This window comes from Lycorma delicatula, chromosome 6 (genome assembly GCF_047948215.1).
Source record: "Lycorma delicatula isolate Av1 chromosome 6, ASM4794821v1, whole genome shotgun sequence".
NCBI lineage: Eukaryota > Metazoa > Arthropoda > Insecta > Hemiptera > Fulgoridae > Lycorma > Lycorma delicatula.
In genome coordinates this window covers 19,844,749-19,862,924 of record NC_134460.1, presented here as the reverse complement: position 1 = coordinate 19,862,924, position 18,176 = coordinate 19,844,749, and positions in this window count along the sequence as shown.

The following is an 18,176-nucleotide window of genomic DNA, read 5'->3' as shown; positions in this document are numbered from 1 at the left end:
CTGGAAAATTTCAAGTTCTTAGTATTTCAACGGGGGCTGTCTCGGTATTGTACCGACATCGATCCTGCGTCAACGCACACGTACGCATTACTGTCAGTGACCTCATATTAGCAACAAAACCTTTTCTGACCATCAAGAATAGAAAAAAAGATTGTATTTAGATTAAACAAAGAGGAAAACAATTATTAAAAATGTTAAGGAACTGTTTTTTGTGATCTTTATCATTAACTATTATCAACAGTTAAGCATTAAAAAAAAATTGATTAAATATATATGTTACCGTAAATTTGATAAATCCGGTGATTATGCAAAATTACCGGTGAATATGATTAATCGCCTCCAATATTGGAGAGTAACATATATAATTTGTATAATTAACGTTAATTATTCGAGGTTTAATTAACGCTTCGCTCGCTAACCTCGACTAATTATTAACAGCGATGTTTTTGATTATTTTAATAACAAATCCTAACTAAGTCTTTAATGTTTCCATTTCAATTTAAAATAATTTTCTCAAATTTAACAACTTATTCCATTAATTTATAAACTATAAAAAAACAATCATGCTCTGAATTTTATCGTCTTATCTTTTCATTACTCACATTATTTATCATCCATTATTTTATGTTTTATATTTTGACAAGAGTTTACTTTGAAAATAATTACTTGTTTAAGTATCGATTTATGTGTTGTAATTATCGATTTATATGTTGTAACTAGTTTATTAGAAATTTAATTAATTAATTAATTATGCATTTTTAAACTCGTTTGCATTATTAGATAGATGTTTGACCAGAATAAGACATATCTATACAAATAATTATTGAAGTCTACATATTTTGCGTTTATCTGTGTTTGTGATTTAATTTAATTATGTAGAATATTTGTATAATGTTAAAATTTTAAAGATATAAAGTCATTTAAAAGTCTTATCAAATCTTTAAACTTTAAATAATTACAATTTAACGTCATTTTTTACTTATTTGAGGACACATTACATTATATTTAAAAAAAGAAATCCTACCCTATTAAACGTCATTTGAATGTGTCTATGTGTGCGTCTCTATTAACTTAGCACCGGAATGTACCGATCACTAGCGGAAAATCCCGATTCATTAGTAATATATCGTGGCCAGGTTTATAGTTGTTTTATTATTATCTATTTATATACCCATATATACGAGTATATCGAAGTTTTGCGAAAATTTAGTACTTTTTAACCGGATCCGAATTTTCGGACGGAATCGCAAATATCTCAAAAACGGTCGGTCCTAGTGCTCTGAAAAATCTTCCTACACCCTGGTTGATAGCTTCATCCGCTCCCAGTGGTACCCGTTGGATAATAATATTTTCAAGTGCCCCCGGGGCGCCGTTCGGAAATTGGGGAGGAGGTATGATAGGGTGCCATCTTGATATCTCGGCAATCACACGTCCGATTTTCACGATTCAAACGGCGTATGTATCAGCAGATGGGTGGATAAAGTGACAAATGAAGAGGTATTGCGGCAAATAGATGAAGAAAGAAGCATTTGGAAAAATATAGTTAAAAGAAGAGACAGACTTATAGGCCACATACTAAGGCATCCTGGAATAGTCGCTTTAATATTGGAAGGACAGGTAGAAGGGAAAAATTGTGTAGGCAGGCCACGTTTGGAATATGTAAAATAAATTATTAGGGATGTAGGATGTAGGGGGTATACTGAAATTAAACGACTAGCACTAGATAGGGCATCTTGGAGAGCTGCATCAAACCAGTCAAATGACTGAAGACAAAAAAAAACCGAATTTTCGGATGGAAATCGCAAATATCTCAAAAACGGTCAGTCCGAAAAACGCTCTGAAAAATTTTTTCGACCCCCCGCGACGACAATTCCATCCGCTCCCAGTGGTACCCGTCGGATGATAATATTTTCAAGTTCCCCCGGGGCGCCGTTCGGAAATTGAAGAGGGGATGCGATGGGGTGCCACCGTAATATCTCGGCAACCACTCATCCGATTTTCACGATTTAAACTGTGTACGTATCAGCAGGTCAAGCGATAACTGTTTAACGCATCGGGTACACTCTTTATTGACCGGATGTTGGTTATCCGGAAATTAAATTGTTTAGTACTATGTTTTGGTTGCACTCACCCATTGTAAAACATACCGATCCGATCTTTCGCTAAATACGCTCAAATCTGTGTGCGCTAGTGCAGCTGTAAAGTATAAACTTATGAAGACGAAAAAGTAGAAAATAAAAAGAAATATATATAAAAAATAACTTTTCAAAAACCATTCATATTAAATCGACTAAAAAGTAGAAAATAAAAAGTATTTTTAAAAAATGTAAAACATCACTTAAATTAAACGCACTAAAATTTTAAAAATAATTTTAATAATAAAACCTTTTAGTGATTTTAATTTAAGAGTGGTGTTTTAAAAATTGTTTTTACATATTTTTTATTTATTTACGTGATTGTTTTTCTTTATAAAATAATGAACTATAATCAAAAAGTAGACACCGGAATGTACCGATCACTAGCGGAGAATCCCGATTCGTTAGTATCAATTTCTAATTTTACTTTTGTTATATCAATTTTCATCATTCAAAAAAAAAAAAAATTTATAAAAGAGGTAATCAATTTTGGACTCCTAATAATCCCATTCCGAGACGCCGCCCGCCGGGTTAATCCGCCCGGAGGGTCTAGCTGCGGAGGCGTGCTAGTAATTTAAATAAAAAGATATTAAGATTATTGATTGGTATGTAAAAAAAAGAACTAAATAAATCCGTGAGGAAAGAAAGTCAAAAGTTAGGCCTAAAAGACAAGTTAACTGGATTCTACATGATAGCGAAAATAAAAAAAATGCTCTGAAGAAGAAAGAATGATACATAACTTTATTACGGTTTATATTTGTAATGGTTTAAATGTAATTTCAGCATCACACTGAACTCGGGTAAAGCTACCGTATAATACATACGATAGATTCAAAACTTTTCTCTACTCCATTAGTCCGCGCGTACAATATACACTTATTGTACGACTGACGTTTGTAAAAAAAAGTGTGAAAAGGTTTTCCCGCAACCTGTAACTATAAAACTGCAACATTTTTTACTGTGTTTCTTGGTAACCAGTCAAGGGAAAGTTCACACAAAAAGTAAAACGATATAAAAGCTAACTAATTTAACAAAAGCTCTATAATAGGTAGATAATTTTTCTGTGCGTCTTAAAAACTACAACCTGATAATTCAATTAGTTTTTTACAAAAAAAAAAAAAAAAGAGAAATTTTTATGAGAAATTGTAAATAAAATTTTGTAGCGTTTGAAAAAAACCAATTCTAATTGGGTTTCGAACCCAAAATCTCCTGAACGAAAATTGAAGACACTATTATTCGTCTGTTATATTACTTAATATAATATAATTAAATATAATAGCGAAAACAATGACCTCATTTACTCATTATTTCGTCAATTATAGTTCCATCCCATCTCTCATTCGTCTCTCATGCGTACCAACCTTTCATCCAAAAAGTTAATTGATTGATTATTTCACCTCAGTCATATCTACGGGTTGAGTCAATATATCAAATATTTCCCAATCTTCAGCCGTATTATTACTAAGTCCTTCCATGATTTTTATTCGTTTTACTCTGACCAGTCTTCATTTCCTCAACCTGAAACATAATTATTTATATCTGAATAGAAACAGAAAACAGATAATTACCAATAAGCGTATAATAAAAGTAATGTTGTCATTTTTAATTCTATATTTCTGTTAATTCAAAAGATTATTTATTTTCATAATTTTACTATTTAACCACATTAAAAAGTGTAGAAGGGTAAAAGGTGACTTTACCCTAACAGTGAAATATTTTATGAAAAAAATAAATGAATCACTATGATATAATAAGTAACATTCTACCATGATATATAAGTCGTTTTCCGATAACATATTACACCATTTTAAAGCATTGAATTTTAATAATTAAATTAGAAATATAATACACAAGAGTTTCTCTTAAATCGTGAACAATGTCATACTCGCTTGATGCAATTCAATTTAATAAATTATATTATCTGTGATATGATAAATGAAAAATGTAATAATAAAATTTGTTTATAGTAGCAAAATTATCATCTTAACAATAATAATAGTAATACTAATATTATTATATATATCTGTCTCTCTCTCTCTCTCTCTCTCTCTCTCTCTGCGCGCGCGCGCGTGTGTGTGTGTTACCGTGAAAGACCGATAACTGGCAATTGTCGATATTTTCCGATGAATGTCGTCACAAACAAATACGTCGGTGAAAGATCGACATATCTGCTTATTCGGACCTTCGCCGGTATATATGACAAGTACAGATAAGCTGTGGTGGGGGTCAAAACGATAATTAGAAACTAAAAAAAAAAAAAAATCACCCAACACCAATTTCTAATGTAAATAGATTACGAGAAAACCTCGTAAAAAAGGAATTTTAAATTTAAGCCAAACATAATCTACGATCGTTAACCACGTCTAATTAACATTAAATATACAAATTATATATGTTATTCTTCAACATTAGTGGGAATAATCAAATTCACCGCATTTACAAAAAAAAATTTAATCAAATTTTCAACATTTTATAAATTAAAAGGGCAAGTCAAGATATACAGAATATGTAAACTGCAAGAATGCGATAACGATACAAATAAATGGTCAGATGGTTTGCTCTTTGTTCAATTTTTACAAAAATATATAATTATATAAAATATATTAAAATATATAAACATATACAACTCGTATATTTAACGTTAATTAGTGGAGATTAGCGATACCGTGTTGGTCTAGTGGTGAACGCGTCTTCCCAAATTAGCTGCTGATTTGGAAGTCGAGAGTTCCAGCATTCAAGTCATGGTAAAACAGTTATTTTTATACGGATTTGAATACTAGATCGTGGATACCGGTGTTCTTTGGTGGTTGGGTTTCAATTAACCACACATCTCATAAATGGTCGAACTGAGACTGTACAAGATTACACTTATACATATCATCCTCACTCATCATCATCATCATCACTCATAATACCTGAACGGTAATTCCCGGAGGCTAAACAGGATAAAGGAAGAACAAAAGAAGGATAGCGAGAATATGTTATTTTTGGCTTAAATCTAAACTTCCTTTTTTTTACTAGGGTTTTTCGTAATCTATTATTACGAAAAACGTTATTCGTAATCTACCCTAGAAATTGGTATTGGGTGATTTTTTTTTTTTTTTAATTTCTAGTTTTCTTTTCGACACGCCAGAGCTTATCTGGCGAATGTATGTCTATGTATGTCGACCCGGCGAAGGTCAAATCAACAAATATTTCGGTCTTTCAGCGACATATTTTGTATGTGTCGACATTTTCTAATTTCACGGTAATATATTTATATCTTGTAATACTTACTAATATAAATACATTAAATCTTTTTTTACCTGCTGATAAATGAGGAAAAGTGAAAATCAATGCACACGATCTAAGAATAAAAACTTCGCTTCATTAAAATACTATTCTTTGAATTTTTTACCAGAGCTTTTACAAAAGTTACAAATATTTTTATTCATTACATCACGTAAATTTTTTACACTTTTAACAAGTGATTCAATATTGGTAGAATTAGGAATTTTCTAATTGTATACTATATTTGAAAATCTTTGAAAATTGTATAATTTTATTTCGTCTTTTTTGTGTGTTTTCCATTTTGTTTTCTTATTTTTCGAAAATACGTGAAAAATTTCTTACGAGGTGAAGATAATAAAAAATAAAATTGATTTTTAAAAACTATGCATATATTCTTAAACAAAACATTTTATTTGCAAATAAATTTTTCAGCCATATTATTTTTAATGTAAGGTTTTATATTAAAAATGTGAATTTAGTGAATGCCATAAGTTAAAGGAAAAAGATATACAATTCATAAATTTAACAGATATTATAGATGAATCTTTTTTTCGATGTGTTTTCATTTATTCATTTGATTACTAGCGAGATATTTTTATACTACAGAATAAAAAGGGGTTGTAATGTGAGCTAACTCCGTTACATCACGCATATAACACTTCCTACATTTTATTACGCATGTCCACTCTTTTAGCTTGTATACAGTAGTTTTATTTTATTATACCCTTCCTTGTTGTAATTATGGTTGATAAAAAAAAGATAGATAATAAAGATTTTAACAATACACAAATTTATATTTATAAATAGTTTCCAAAATGTTCATTTATTCTTCTAAAAAAATGTAATCATTTTTACTTTCTTGTACGAAGTAAAGGAAATATTGTGATGACGAAAAATTTCGGTTTTCAGATTTCAACGGAAATATTCATTTTGACCATCCCTGAATCCGTTTTGACTAGTTTCGGCATGATGTTTGTACGTATGTATCTCGCATAACTAAAAAATGATTAGCCGTAGGATGTTGAAATTTTGAATTTAGAACTATTGTAACATCTAGTTAGGCTCCTCCCTTTTTGATTACAATCGACTGAATCAAAAGTGTCCAGAAAAGCCCAAAATCAAAAAACATTTGAATTTTGGACTTTTTCTTAACAGCAATAATAAGCTCTCATCGAGAGCTTTTCAACGATATAACATAAGTGGTACATATTTTCATCGGTTCCAGTGTTATAGGCATGGAACCGGTGGGAAGGAGGGTTGATTGCAGAATGTCCATTAAATACCTTGGCCTCTGGATTGATGCCCGATTGAGGTACGGAGTTCATGTTATGGAAAGTTGTGAGAGAGCAGAGAGGACAATGCGTGCGGTTGCCATCTTACTTGCAAACACCAGGGGGCCTGGAGAACTCAGGATGACGTTATTAACAAGTGTGATGTATTCTTCCCTCTTATATGGAGCAGAGATCTGGGCAGACGTTCTGAGGTATAAAGGTATATGGGAATACTTGCCGCGCTGCATAGGAGATGCTGCCTCCGGATTTCGGCAGCTTATCGTACGATCTCAAGAAAGGCTGCAGAGGTGCTGGCGAGTGTTATGCCAATTGACCTGGTAATTGCTCACAGAAGGAAGCATAGAGAATTAAGTATGCTTCCTTCTTCCAAGAAGAAAAGATCGTTTGTGGTCAATTTATAGGAGTCGATGAATACTTGGCAAGAACAGTGGGATGCGGGAGAGAAAGGTCGGTGGACTTACCGTCTGATGGGAATGTAAGAAGTTGGCGCGGTAGGACTCACGGATCAACTGATTACAGCCTTTTGCCCGGCAACTCTTGACCGGACATGGTGGTTACAGATAGTATCTGTTTAGGTTCACTCTTGACATTCAGATCGCTGTCCGGCCTGCGATGTGGAGGAAACTCCGTACCATGTCTTTCTCTGTTGTACGAGGTTTCAGGATGCGCAGAGGTGCATGTTGGATGCCCTGGGTCGGGTGGACATGTTCAGACCTGAGGATTTTCAGCAGATAATGCTTCAGGGTGTGAAGCAGTGGATTACTATTGCAAATTATAATAGAAAAGCGTTAGAAGAACTTAGTAACACAGAAAAAACTCGTAGGAGATGGCGAGCATTGGCCTCATTCAGTAAACCCTGAATGATAATCCTGCAAGTCTGAAAGCAGAGTTGCTTTGGTGGTTGGGTTTCAATTAACCACACATCTCAGAAATGGTTGACCTGATACTATAAGACTACAAATAACCATACCTACCAAACCACAAATAACCAAACTTAAGAATAAAGCAACTAAAACCTTTAAGTCTCTCTGAATTATACAAAATATTCTAACATAAAAACAACCAAATAAACAAATTCTAATTAAAAAAATTTCACTTACACTCATACATATCCTCATTCATCCTCTTAAGTAATACCTGATGGTGATTCCCAGAGAATAAACAGGAAAGAAAAAAGAGAGCTAGCAAGGGTGTAGCCATATATGTTGATAGGAACTGGGCTTCAAGAATTAAAGATTATAAATTTGTGAGTAATAGAATTATCATACTGAGAATAAAACATGATAGAGGTTACTTCTCGATTCTTGGTTTGTAAACTCCGGAAGGCAGGATAGATAATAGGAAACAATAAGAAACAGATGATTTTTATGTGCAATTGCAGGATGTAATTGATGGTATTAATGTGAATGATGATCTTTTGCTGATGGGAAATCTGAATGGCAGAATTGGTAACTGCCCCATACCTGATTGTGTTGGAATGAGAGACTACAGTTAATCGGAATGTAACCAAACTAAGAGATTTTGTCACTTTTAATCTGCTGAAAGTCATCAATTCCTTCTTCATAAAATAAGATATCCATAAGTTTACATGATCAGCTAGAGGAAATAGAGATCATAGATTTTATCATTGCCAATCAAAGATTGGGGAAACAATTTCATGATATAAGGGTTTTTTGAAGTTTCAATGCAAATTCAGATCATTATTTAGTATTAGGGAAGATTGATTTGTCTGCTTGATGGTATCATTCATCGGGTTCTGCCAAACAGAAAAATAGTAGTAGCAAAGAAGCTTTCAAAGTATCTTTATTGAGTGATGGAGGTGTGGAACATTTGTTTCAAGATAGATTAACATCCATATTGAGAAGTGTCCCTACCAAAATAGATGTAGATAGATAGTGGGAAAATATAGAAAAGTCTTTAAAACAAGCTGCCTATGAAGCTCTTGGAAGTTATACATGACAAAACAAAAAGAAAGGTTTAAATGATGAAATTGTGTGGAATGATGAAATTCAAGAAGCTATTTCTAGGAAGCAAAAGGCTTATATTAAATGATCGACTAATCCCACGCCACAGAATAGGAATGATTATAAAAGAGTAAGGAATTATGTTAAACTTGTTGGTAGGCAGACTCATCAAAATTCTTGGGAAAGATTATTTGCTAATGATGGGGATGTTCTGTATGGCAGATAGGAGCTAGCTTATAGATTTTTAAGTTCAATGGGACAAACACAAAGAGAACGTGTGCAAATAGATTGTATGTCAGAGGAAGAGTGGATAAAGCATTATATGGGTCTATGGTGTGATAAAGCTTCCCCTGATTCTGAATTTCTTGACTGCTCCAACCGTCATGTTGATAATATCATCATGGATGAGCTTCAGAAAGTCATTAAGAGTCTAATAAATCAGAAAGCAACAGGTTTAGATGGTGTGAATGCTGAAATTATAAAATACGGTGGCTTTTTCTTTCGAGATTATTACACCTTTACAAAATGTGTTGGAAGAAACACCAAATGCTACAGGCCTGGGCTTCTTCAAAAATAATATCTATTTATAAGAAAGGACTGAAATCACAGCCCCTGAAATTACCAGGGGATCAGTCTTCTTAATGCTGCTTATAAATATTATGCCTTTATTATGAATCAGCACTTGCTAGCAATAATAGATTATTTGATTGGAGAAGAGCAAATGGGTTTTCGCCGAGGTTGATCATGTATAGATGCAGTTTTTGTTTTATGCCAAATTATAGAAAAGCATCGAAAACATAACTATGAAACTCACATGGCTTTTATAGACAGGGAAAAAGCTTTTGATAATGTTCAGAGGCCTATGGTATGGGATATAGTGCTTAGAAATGGATATCCAAGACATCTTGTAGCAATTATTACCGGAATGTATGTTGACACAACCATAGTGATTTCTTACGGTGGAAGTAAAATAACGGGAAAATTAAAGATCAGTAAGGGAGTGCAACAAGGTTGTCTAATGTCACCGACACTTTTTAGTATTTATGTGGATAAAATCTTAAAGACTTGGAAACATCAGGTTAACTCAGGCATTAGGCTTTGTGATGGCACTTACTTAAATTCTTTATTACATGCAGACAACACCATAATTATTTTTGACAGTGAGGATAAGTTACAAGTTGCATTTTATAAACTAAATCAAACAAGTAAGTAATTGGTTATGAAAATCTTGCCTGCAAAATCAAAGATTATGGCTTTTAAAGATAAATGATCAGTATGCTCGAAAATAATCTTGGAGTGGCAGATCTTGGAACAAGTACGAGTTTTTAATTATCTTGGTTGTGATCTATCATATGACAGAAATACAGATGTCGATAAAAGGCTGAGCTGATTTGGGGGAGTCTGTAGTTTAATATGCAGGACGTTAGGGAAACATACCAGACAGGAGAGTCATTTAAGATTCTACAAAACAATGGCCGTGACTATTCTTACTTATGGCAGTGAAGTGTGGGTTTTGCAGAGTTGGGATGAATCGCATATTCAGGCTGCAAGATAAGGTTTTTAAGAGCAGTCAAAGGACGTACTCGAGTAGACCGAATAAGGAATGAGGAGATAAGAAGGCAGCTAAGTGTGATACCACTATTGGGTACATTAAAGGAATATTGTAAAAGATGGAGTGACCATTTGATGCGTATGCCTCTTTGTAGACTTCCTTTTCAAGTATGGAAAACAAACCAAGGAAAAGAAGAGATATAGGACCCCCAACAAAGCAATGGAAGCTGGAACAGGCCAATGAGCCTAATCTATGACGGGTGATGATGAAGTAAAAGGATTAATCTATTTTTTCCTTTATGAATACCATTAGTTCACAACTTCACCCTCCTTGGGGACAAAGAAATGTCCCGTTTGTTACCAATTGACGATGATGATCGATCTAGTCTCCCACGAGGTGCTTGCATACCTTCCATTCTAGCCTCACTTTTTGTTTTTCCACTGTCTGCGTAGATATAAAGGCTATCTGGTTTGCCGACTCAGGAACACGCAACATACAGTTGCCCATGTGAGAAGCAATCCGCATCTAAATCTAAACCACACAATTCTAAAGATTGACCTTGAGCTTTATTGATTGTGATTGCAAATCCCAATCGAATTGGGAATTGCAATCTTTTAAATTAAAATGGTGTATCGGTCGGGATTATGGGTATTCGAGGAATGAGGACATCTTCACCTTTGAAAGGCCCCGTTAAAATCGTTGCTTCCACTACGTTATTCATCAATTTCTTAACTGCAAGTCGCGTGCCGTTGCAGAGTTTTAGCTGCTAATATTCCGCAACAGGATAATTGTCATTTTCTGATCGAAACGTTGCTAGAATCAATCTAATGAGGAATGTTTTCCCAGTTTCTCCTGGCGCATCCAAGAAGAAGGTCCCCCAACTCCGTCATTTATCATTTGCATTATGCGATCATAAATGCCTTTCTGTTCACGTGTTAGTTTGGGAATGTTTGATTGGACATATTACTGAAGATCACCAATGTTGTAACTCTGTTCAGACGTAAATCCACATCAAATGAAGCAATCGCAGCTCGGGTGGGTGCTGGCATTCCCAATTGACTAAGAACTTTATTTGCAATAAAGCACTTACCTAAGACTAAGCACTTGTCTTCAATATTTATCAATGCTTCGTTGTAAATGCCTTCTGTAAATTCCATGCTCATATTGGTATTTTCTAGGCGTACTCTATCCAAAATATCCTCAGCCATATGCGATCGATATCTTTCCCATAACTCTGTGGGAGATGAAGGAAAGCAAGCGGTCAATATAATTGCGAATAATGCGCGAATTTGGTTTGGATGTGCAGTGTTGCACGCGTCATTAATACATATATCCCACTGTTGATCGTTTTTTAATAAATTCAGAGCTTGGTGAAAGGCGCAGCTCAATCACGACACGATCACACAAAAGCACCTCGATTAAAGTGAATATTTAATTCAGATTGTATAAAAATCTGAATCAGATGCAAGTGGATACGTTTTTTTTTTTTTTTTGTTAATAAACAATGTAATTGGGAACAGGTATTGTTTCACATGTGACTGCGGTTGTCGTTAGCTAGTATGGCGAGTGTTCCCCTCGCTTCCGGTCACTGGTACACAGCTGACCGTTAAAAAACTGTTTTCTCGCGGTCGCGGGTATGTGACTGATGCAAAAAATAGATAAAAACAATCTTTGATGCGGGTTATATATCATGCTAAAATTTGAGCTCAATCGGTGCAGAACATTTTGAGTTTTTGAAGCGTACACGAACGAACTTAACATTTTTATATATAAAGATTTGTGGGCTGCGAAAAAAAGCCCTTAAGTCGTGCGAAAAACACATCATTTTAAATGCTTACAAAAGCAGAGTAATGCTTACAAATTGCAGAATAATCAAACGGCGTTGATTTCAGATGTTAATAAACTGCTAACGTAAGTAGAAGTTGTGCTGCTTCAGTGTACAACGTGATTCTCGAGTATGAATCTACTAATGAATTACGGTCTTCAAAGAAAACAAAACCCCGCAGGTCAATTGAGAAAAAGGTGAGATTTTGATAAAAACGCGATTGGTAAAAAAATTACACGAATTTGAATTATTTAGAAATAGTTTAGCGGTGTATTATGTCCTTTGGAAGAGAATTCGGCTATTGTCTTCGACAACGCTTCTTATCATTAAACGAAAAGAATTCCAGCCGTGTTATAGAAAAATAATGATATCAAAATGTGGCTTAGTTCAAAAGAAATAATTTTTGAAGAGTTTTAAGTTAATGTTCAATCGTTGCAAAGGGTTTCGTGTATTAAAAGTAATTATAGTCCGTATAAAATTGGTTTGACACACAACGCCATATCGGTAAGTCGTGTTTTTATTCGGCTCCTAACGAATATGTTTGCCGGTCTCCGTGGCGCGAGTGGTAAAGTCTCGGACTTTAATCCGGTGGTTCCGAGTTGGAATTCCGGTCAGGCATGGCATTTTCATACGCTATAAATCATTCATATCATCATCTGAAGCAATGCATAACGGTGGTTTCGGAGGTTAGAAAAAACGAATACTTAGTTGTGTGGTTTCAGTGTTACTATTTGTGAATTTTGTTCTTTGCTTTTACATAGCAAAGAACGCTAAATGACCAAAATACGATTGTTTGGTCATATATATGTAAAAAAAATAACCTAACAAAGGATTTTTTGGTCATTATGTAGGGATATTATTTTCTGTGTATTTGGTTATTTCGACTTTTTTTTGTTTGCATAGTCTTAAGTCTATCTGGGCTATAAGTCTATAAGGCTATAGTCTTAATATCTGGGCTATGTTGGGTGTTTTAATTTATTTACTGTAAGTCATCCTTCTTGGTGGCTTTTCTTTTTGTTTTTGTGTTTTTTTTTTAATAAAATACAGATGTTTTAGCTGTTAAATATAATTCAAAGAAATTTGTTACTTAATCAGTTGTGATTTTGTTTACATTGGCAACGGCCATACGGGCTCTTTGTGATTGGTCGTTGTGTTGGCAGCGGCTATCTTGCAATGATCTGATTGGTTTTCCTTTGTTTACATTTCCATCTGATTTATTAGCCTCTTATTTACTAAAAAACTGTACAAATTAAAAATAGATAGATAGATTTATTAAAAACAATCTTTGATGCGGGTTATATATCGTGCTAAATTTTTTTTTATCGTGTTTTTTAAAAATAAAATACAGATGTTTTAGCTGTTAAATATAATTTAAAGAAATTTGGTCGTTGTGTTTGACAACGGCCATCTTGCATTGATCTGATTGGTTTTCCTTTGTTTACATTTCCAAATTAAAAATGTACAAATTAAAAGTAGATAGATAGATTTATTAAAAATAGATGAAAACAATCTTTGATGCGGGTTATATATCGTGCTAAAATTTGAGCTCAATCGGTGCAGAACATTTTGAGTTTTTGAAGCCGTACACAAGCGAACTTAACATTTTTATATATATAGATTTTATCAGAAATAAAATGACATCGCTCAGTGTAGCAATAAAAAAAATATCATATGATACTGACGTAACCACCTGATCGGTTTAGTGATACAATCGTTGTGTATCAGCTGTTTTAACAGCTAATATATTTATTAATTGCGTCTTCGCAATTGATTTCGAAGTCGAGAGTTCCAACGTTCAAATCCTAGTAAAGGCAGTTACTTTTATACGGATTTGAATACTAGATCGTGGATACCGGTGTACTTTGGTTGTACGATTTCAATTAACCACACACCTTAGAAATGATTGACCTGTGACTGTGCAAGACTACATTTCATTTACACTCTTATATCATCCACTGAAGTAATATCTGACGGTGATTCTCGGAGGCTAAACAAGAAACAAAAAGCCCGGCATCCCATGTTTTAATGGGGGGGGGGGAGGAATTTCGGTGGGTAGGCCCGCAAGGGAGAGTCCCACACTACTCTGGGGGTACGAAAACCACATGATGCTTATAAAAGATTTTTCCTCTTCCGAAAAAAAGAAGCTAATGACACCACTTTTATACATTGTAAATAAAGTACGTAATTTGTAGTTATACATAAAATATTACATTATAACGCAATACTTACTTACCGTCTTAATAAAAAGTAAGCAACTTAGTTAATTCAAAATTGAAAAATATTTACTTTGAACAAAAACAAATTATAAATATTTGAATAAGCCGACTCTTATCCTACAGCAGAATCAGGCTGTAGTTTAATTATATTCAAACACATTAAAAAGGAAATGAAATTTTATTTTTTGCTTCAAATATTTTAGGTCGGTGGTTTCCAAATTTTTTCGATTCTCGGCGTCCTTGATGAATTCAGATTTTCTCAAGGCGCCCTGTCAAATTCTAAAACATACAGTTTGTGAAATGACCAATTTTGTGGAACATTTTTGATAAAATAGTAACAAGTAGTTTAAATCAGTACCGCTAGACGTCGCGTCCTATGAAATTGAATTGAAAATGTTAATAAAGTAGTAATGAAAATTGTGTAGTAATATTTCGCGGCATTCCTATTAGGAAGTCGCGGCTTACCGAGATGCCGAGGCGCACTCTTCCGGAACCACTATGAAGATTCTGGTGTTCCAATCGCGGGTAAAGAAACCATTTCATTACAATCATTGCTTGAAACACACCCTCCCTTATTCATCTTCCTTCCTTTTTCTCTAACCGAGTAGATTATTTCTTTACTATTTGACTACTTTTTATTTTAATCCCTTCCTCCCAGAGATTAAACCCAAAATGTATCTGTACTAAGGATGTAAGGACCTGTGGAGTTGTTGCGTCCTTTAAATTTGTATGGTTTGGTGGGGATAATTTTGCCTATGAAATTTTATTTCTTATTACATGACTGTACAAAAAACAACCTACAGTTATTATGTACTTATTGTTTAAAACCGGTTCTCCTGTTCCTATCTGACATATATTACACTATACACATAACCTTTCTCCTATTTGACGCGTAAACGGTGAAGATTTATTTTTTTACACAATAATATATATGTGTAATGGAAACGGGTATGAAAAAAGTATTTGTGTCGTATCGATTCACCGATATGTAGAAACGCAAAGGTTAGGAAAAAATAAGTAAATAAAGCTGTGTTTTTAACGTAATATTTTGAAAAAGAAAATGTTTTTAAGGAATTTATAACGAGTAAAATTTAGGAAAGCTTAGTGTTTTTAACGTAATATTTTGAAATTAGAAAATGTTTTTTAAGGAATTTTTAACGTATAAAATTTATTAATATTTTATAAGAAATTATGAAAATTTTTAAATTATATAAAATTTAATCAAACGTAAATAAATAACAAAAATTAAAATTAACTTAAATATTTTAATTTTAGAATACCTGTAATTCAGAAACGTCCTTTCGGTTATCGTAATGGAGTTGTGGCTACTTTACGGAAGTGTACACTTTTGGTATACTATGACTACTGCCCCTGAACGCATGCAACCTACTATACGCTACTGTTTCACTGTTAGCAAATATCGATCGATCTCTCGCACTACTATACTATATTCCACCTTAGTACTAACATTCTTACCATTTGAAACGTCGTTTTAACAATAAAATTAGGGTGTATCAGGAAAAACAACAAAATCCAGTAATATAATTTAAAATTATTTATCTACGACTATACAAAATTTATAAATGGATGAACAATATATATAATTCTTTTTGAAATTATTCAAACATAGTTTCAATGGATTGAATAAAATATCAAATAATTTTCATTAAATGACCTACTACAGTGTATTTCAAAAACTTTAACATTTATTTCAAGTTCTCATAAATTTAGTATTAATAATTTTTTGATTTAATTTTGTAATTGTATATTTATTCATTTATTAAAACAATTTTTGCAAAATAGTTTTATACCTAATTCACCGAATTTAGCTTGAAGCAATTTATTTCTGTCTTAATAACAAACTTCAAATTTTTCCTCTACTAAGTGAAAAATTGTTTCACAACAGAAGAGGTACATAAATTTATCACCTCATACTAGTCTTGCTTTTAGGTACGATACAGGTAAAGGTACAAGAACTAGTTTGAGGTGCCTTCTCTGAGAGTAATTTTATTCATATTTAACAATTCCCTGTAATGAATATGGTGAAGGTGTCCATGAAAAGCACAATATCTTTTGAATTTTAGTACGCTTGGCATGCTGGTGTGCAGGAGTATATTTGACTCAATAAATAAGATAACAGATGGTTTCACTCATTTTCTATGAATGCTTGGTGTAGGATGTTTGTTATCGTAGAAACAGCTATGCCAATTTTGAGAATGAATTGTCTCATTTAAGGTTGTTTACATTCTTTAAGTTAGGTTATGATACTTAACATACCCACAACTTCAAAATGTAGGTCAAGGGGAAAAAACAATCAGTAGCAAAGTGTTTTGGCCTAAACAAACTTAGTATAAAATATATTCAATTTTTTTCATGAACACACAAGAAATTTTACTACTTTTCATGCTCTTTAATTCTCCATAGACGGCAATGAAATTATATCTGTAGAAAAGTCAAAATTTCTTAGCGAATTAGTTAATAGTGGATTTCCAATTAAAAAAATTACACAATCATTCTCAAGATTAACTAACAAGAATCTTATGCAAAGATTACTTGACAGAGTAGTGAAGCAGTCACGGATTAACACTTTTTGTTACATGTGTGGTCAGTCCACTATAAAATTACATAAGATACACAATACATTTTTACTTAAAAAAGCTTATCAATTTATGGTCAAAGTACAATTGATAAGCTTTTTTAAGTAAAAATGTATTGTGTATCTTATGTAATTTTATAGTGGACTGACCACACATGTAACAAAAAGTGTTAATCCGTGACTGCTTCACTACTCTGTCAAGTAATCTTTGCATAAGATTCTTGTTAGTTAATCTTGAGAATCTTTGACCATAAAATCATTGATCAGCATAAGACAGAGCCTCCTCATGTAATAACTTTGCAATCAAGTACAGAGGATTCTAAGAGGCAAACGAAAGACCTTTTTGCAGTTTGGTGTCCCTGTGATTTGGCAAGAACCAAAAGATAACTTAACAATGTAATTTCTGTTTAAGTAATGTATTTGGAATTTCTTACAAGTCTAAAACACAATGTACTCTATCCTTCATTGCCACCAACACTCAGATGTGAAAGCAGAATCAGCAAAATTTATGTAATTATGCCATTTTTTATTAATTATGTAATTTTGATCAAAATTACATAACAAAAAAGAATTAATAGAGAGTTTATGAACCTGAAAGTTGTATCTTTTCATTGATTTATCAAAGTATAGCTTAAAAGTAGTTCTGCTTCACAATAGTAATAAATATCCTTCTGTAAAGATGATGTTATGAATACTGTTACTGAAAAAGTAAATTATAAAAAGCATAGTTGAAATGTAAGTGGAGATTTAAAAGTAATAGCTCTTGTAATAAGCATGCAGTTAAGAGTATACAAAATACTGTTATTTTGTTCTTGAATGGGACAGCCAAGCTAGGGATCAGCATTATGTAGTTAAACAGTGGAAAAAATATGAGACTAACTAACTCCTGGTGAAGAAAACATTATTCATGAGCTTCTTATTTTTACTGCCCCTTCATATCAAATTGGGATTAATAAAAATTTTGTGAAAGCTATAAAAATGCACAGTCATGTATCTGGTACATACACCAGAAATTCCAAAATAGAAGTAAAAATTAAGGGGATTTTTGTTAACCCACAAATAAGGAAACTGGTCAGAGATGAAATGTTTAACTCTGTTGACCGATGCGGAACTCACTGTTGGACGATTACTCACTATTGGTGATTAAAGTCACTTGTGAAAATTTTTTGGGTGTCCATTAAATCACAAAATTACTAGGATACTGTAGAACTAATAAAATTTATATACACCTATGGTTTGTAATATGTCACTAAAAGTCCTTTTTCTGCATTCAGAACTGGATTTCTTTCTGCCAAACTTAGTAGTAGGCAATGAATACTGTAAATA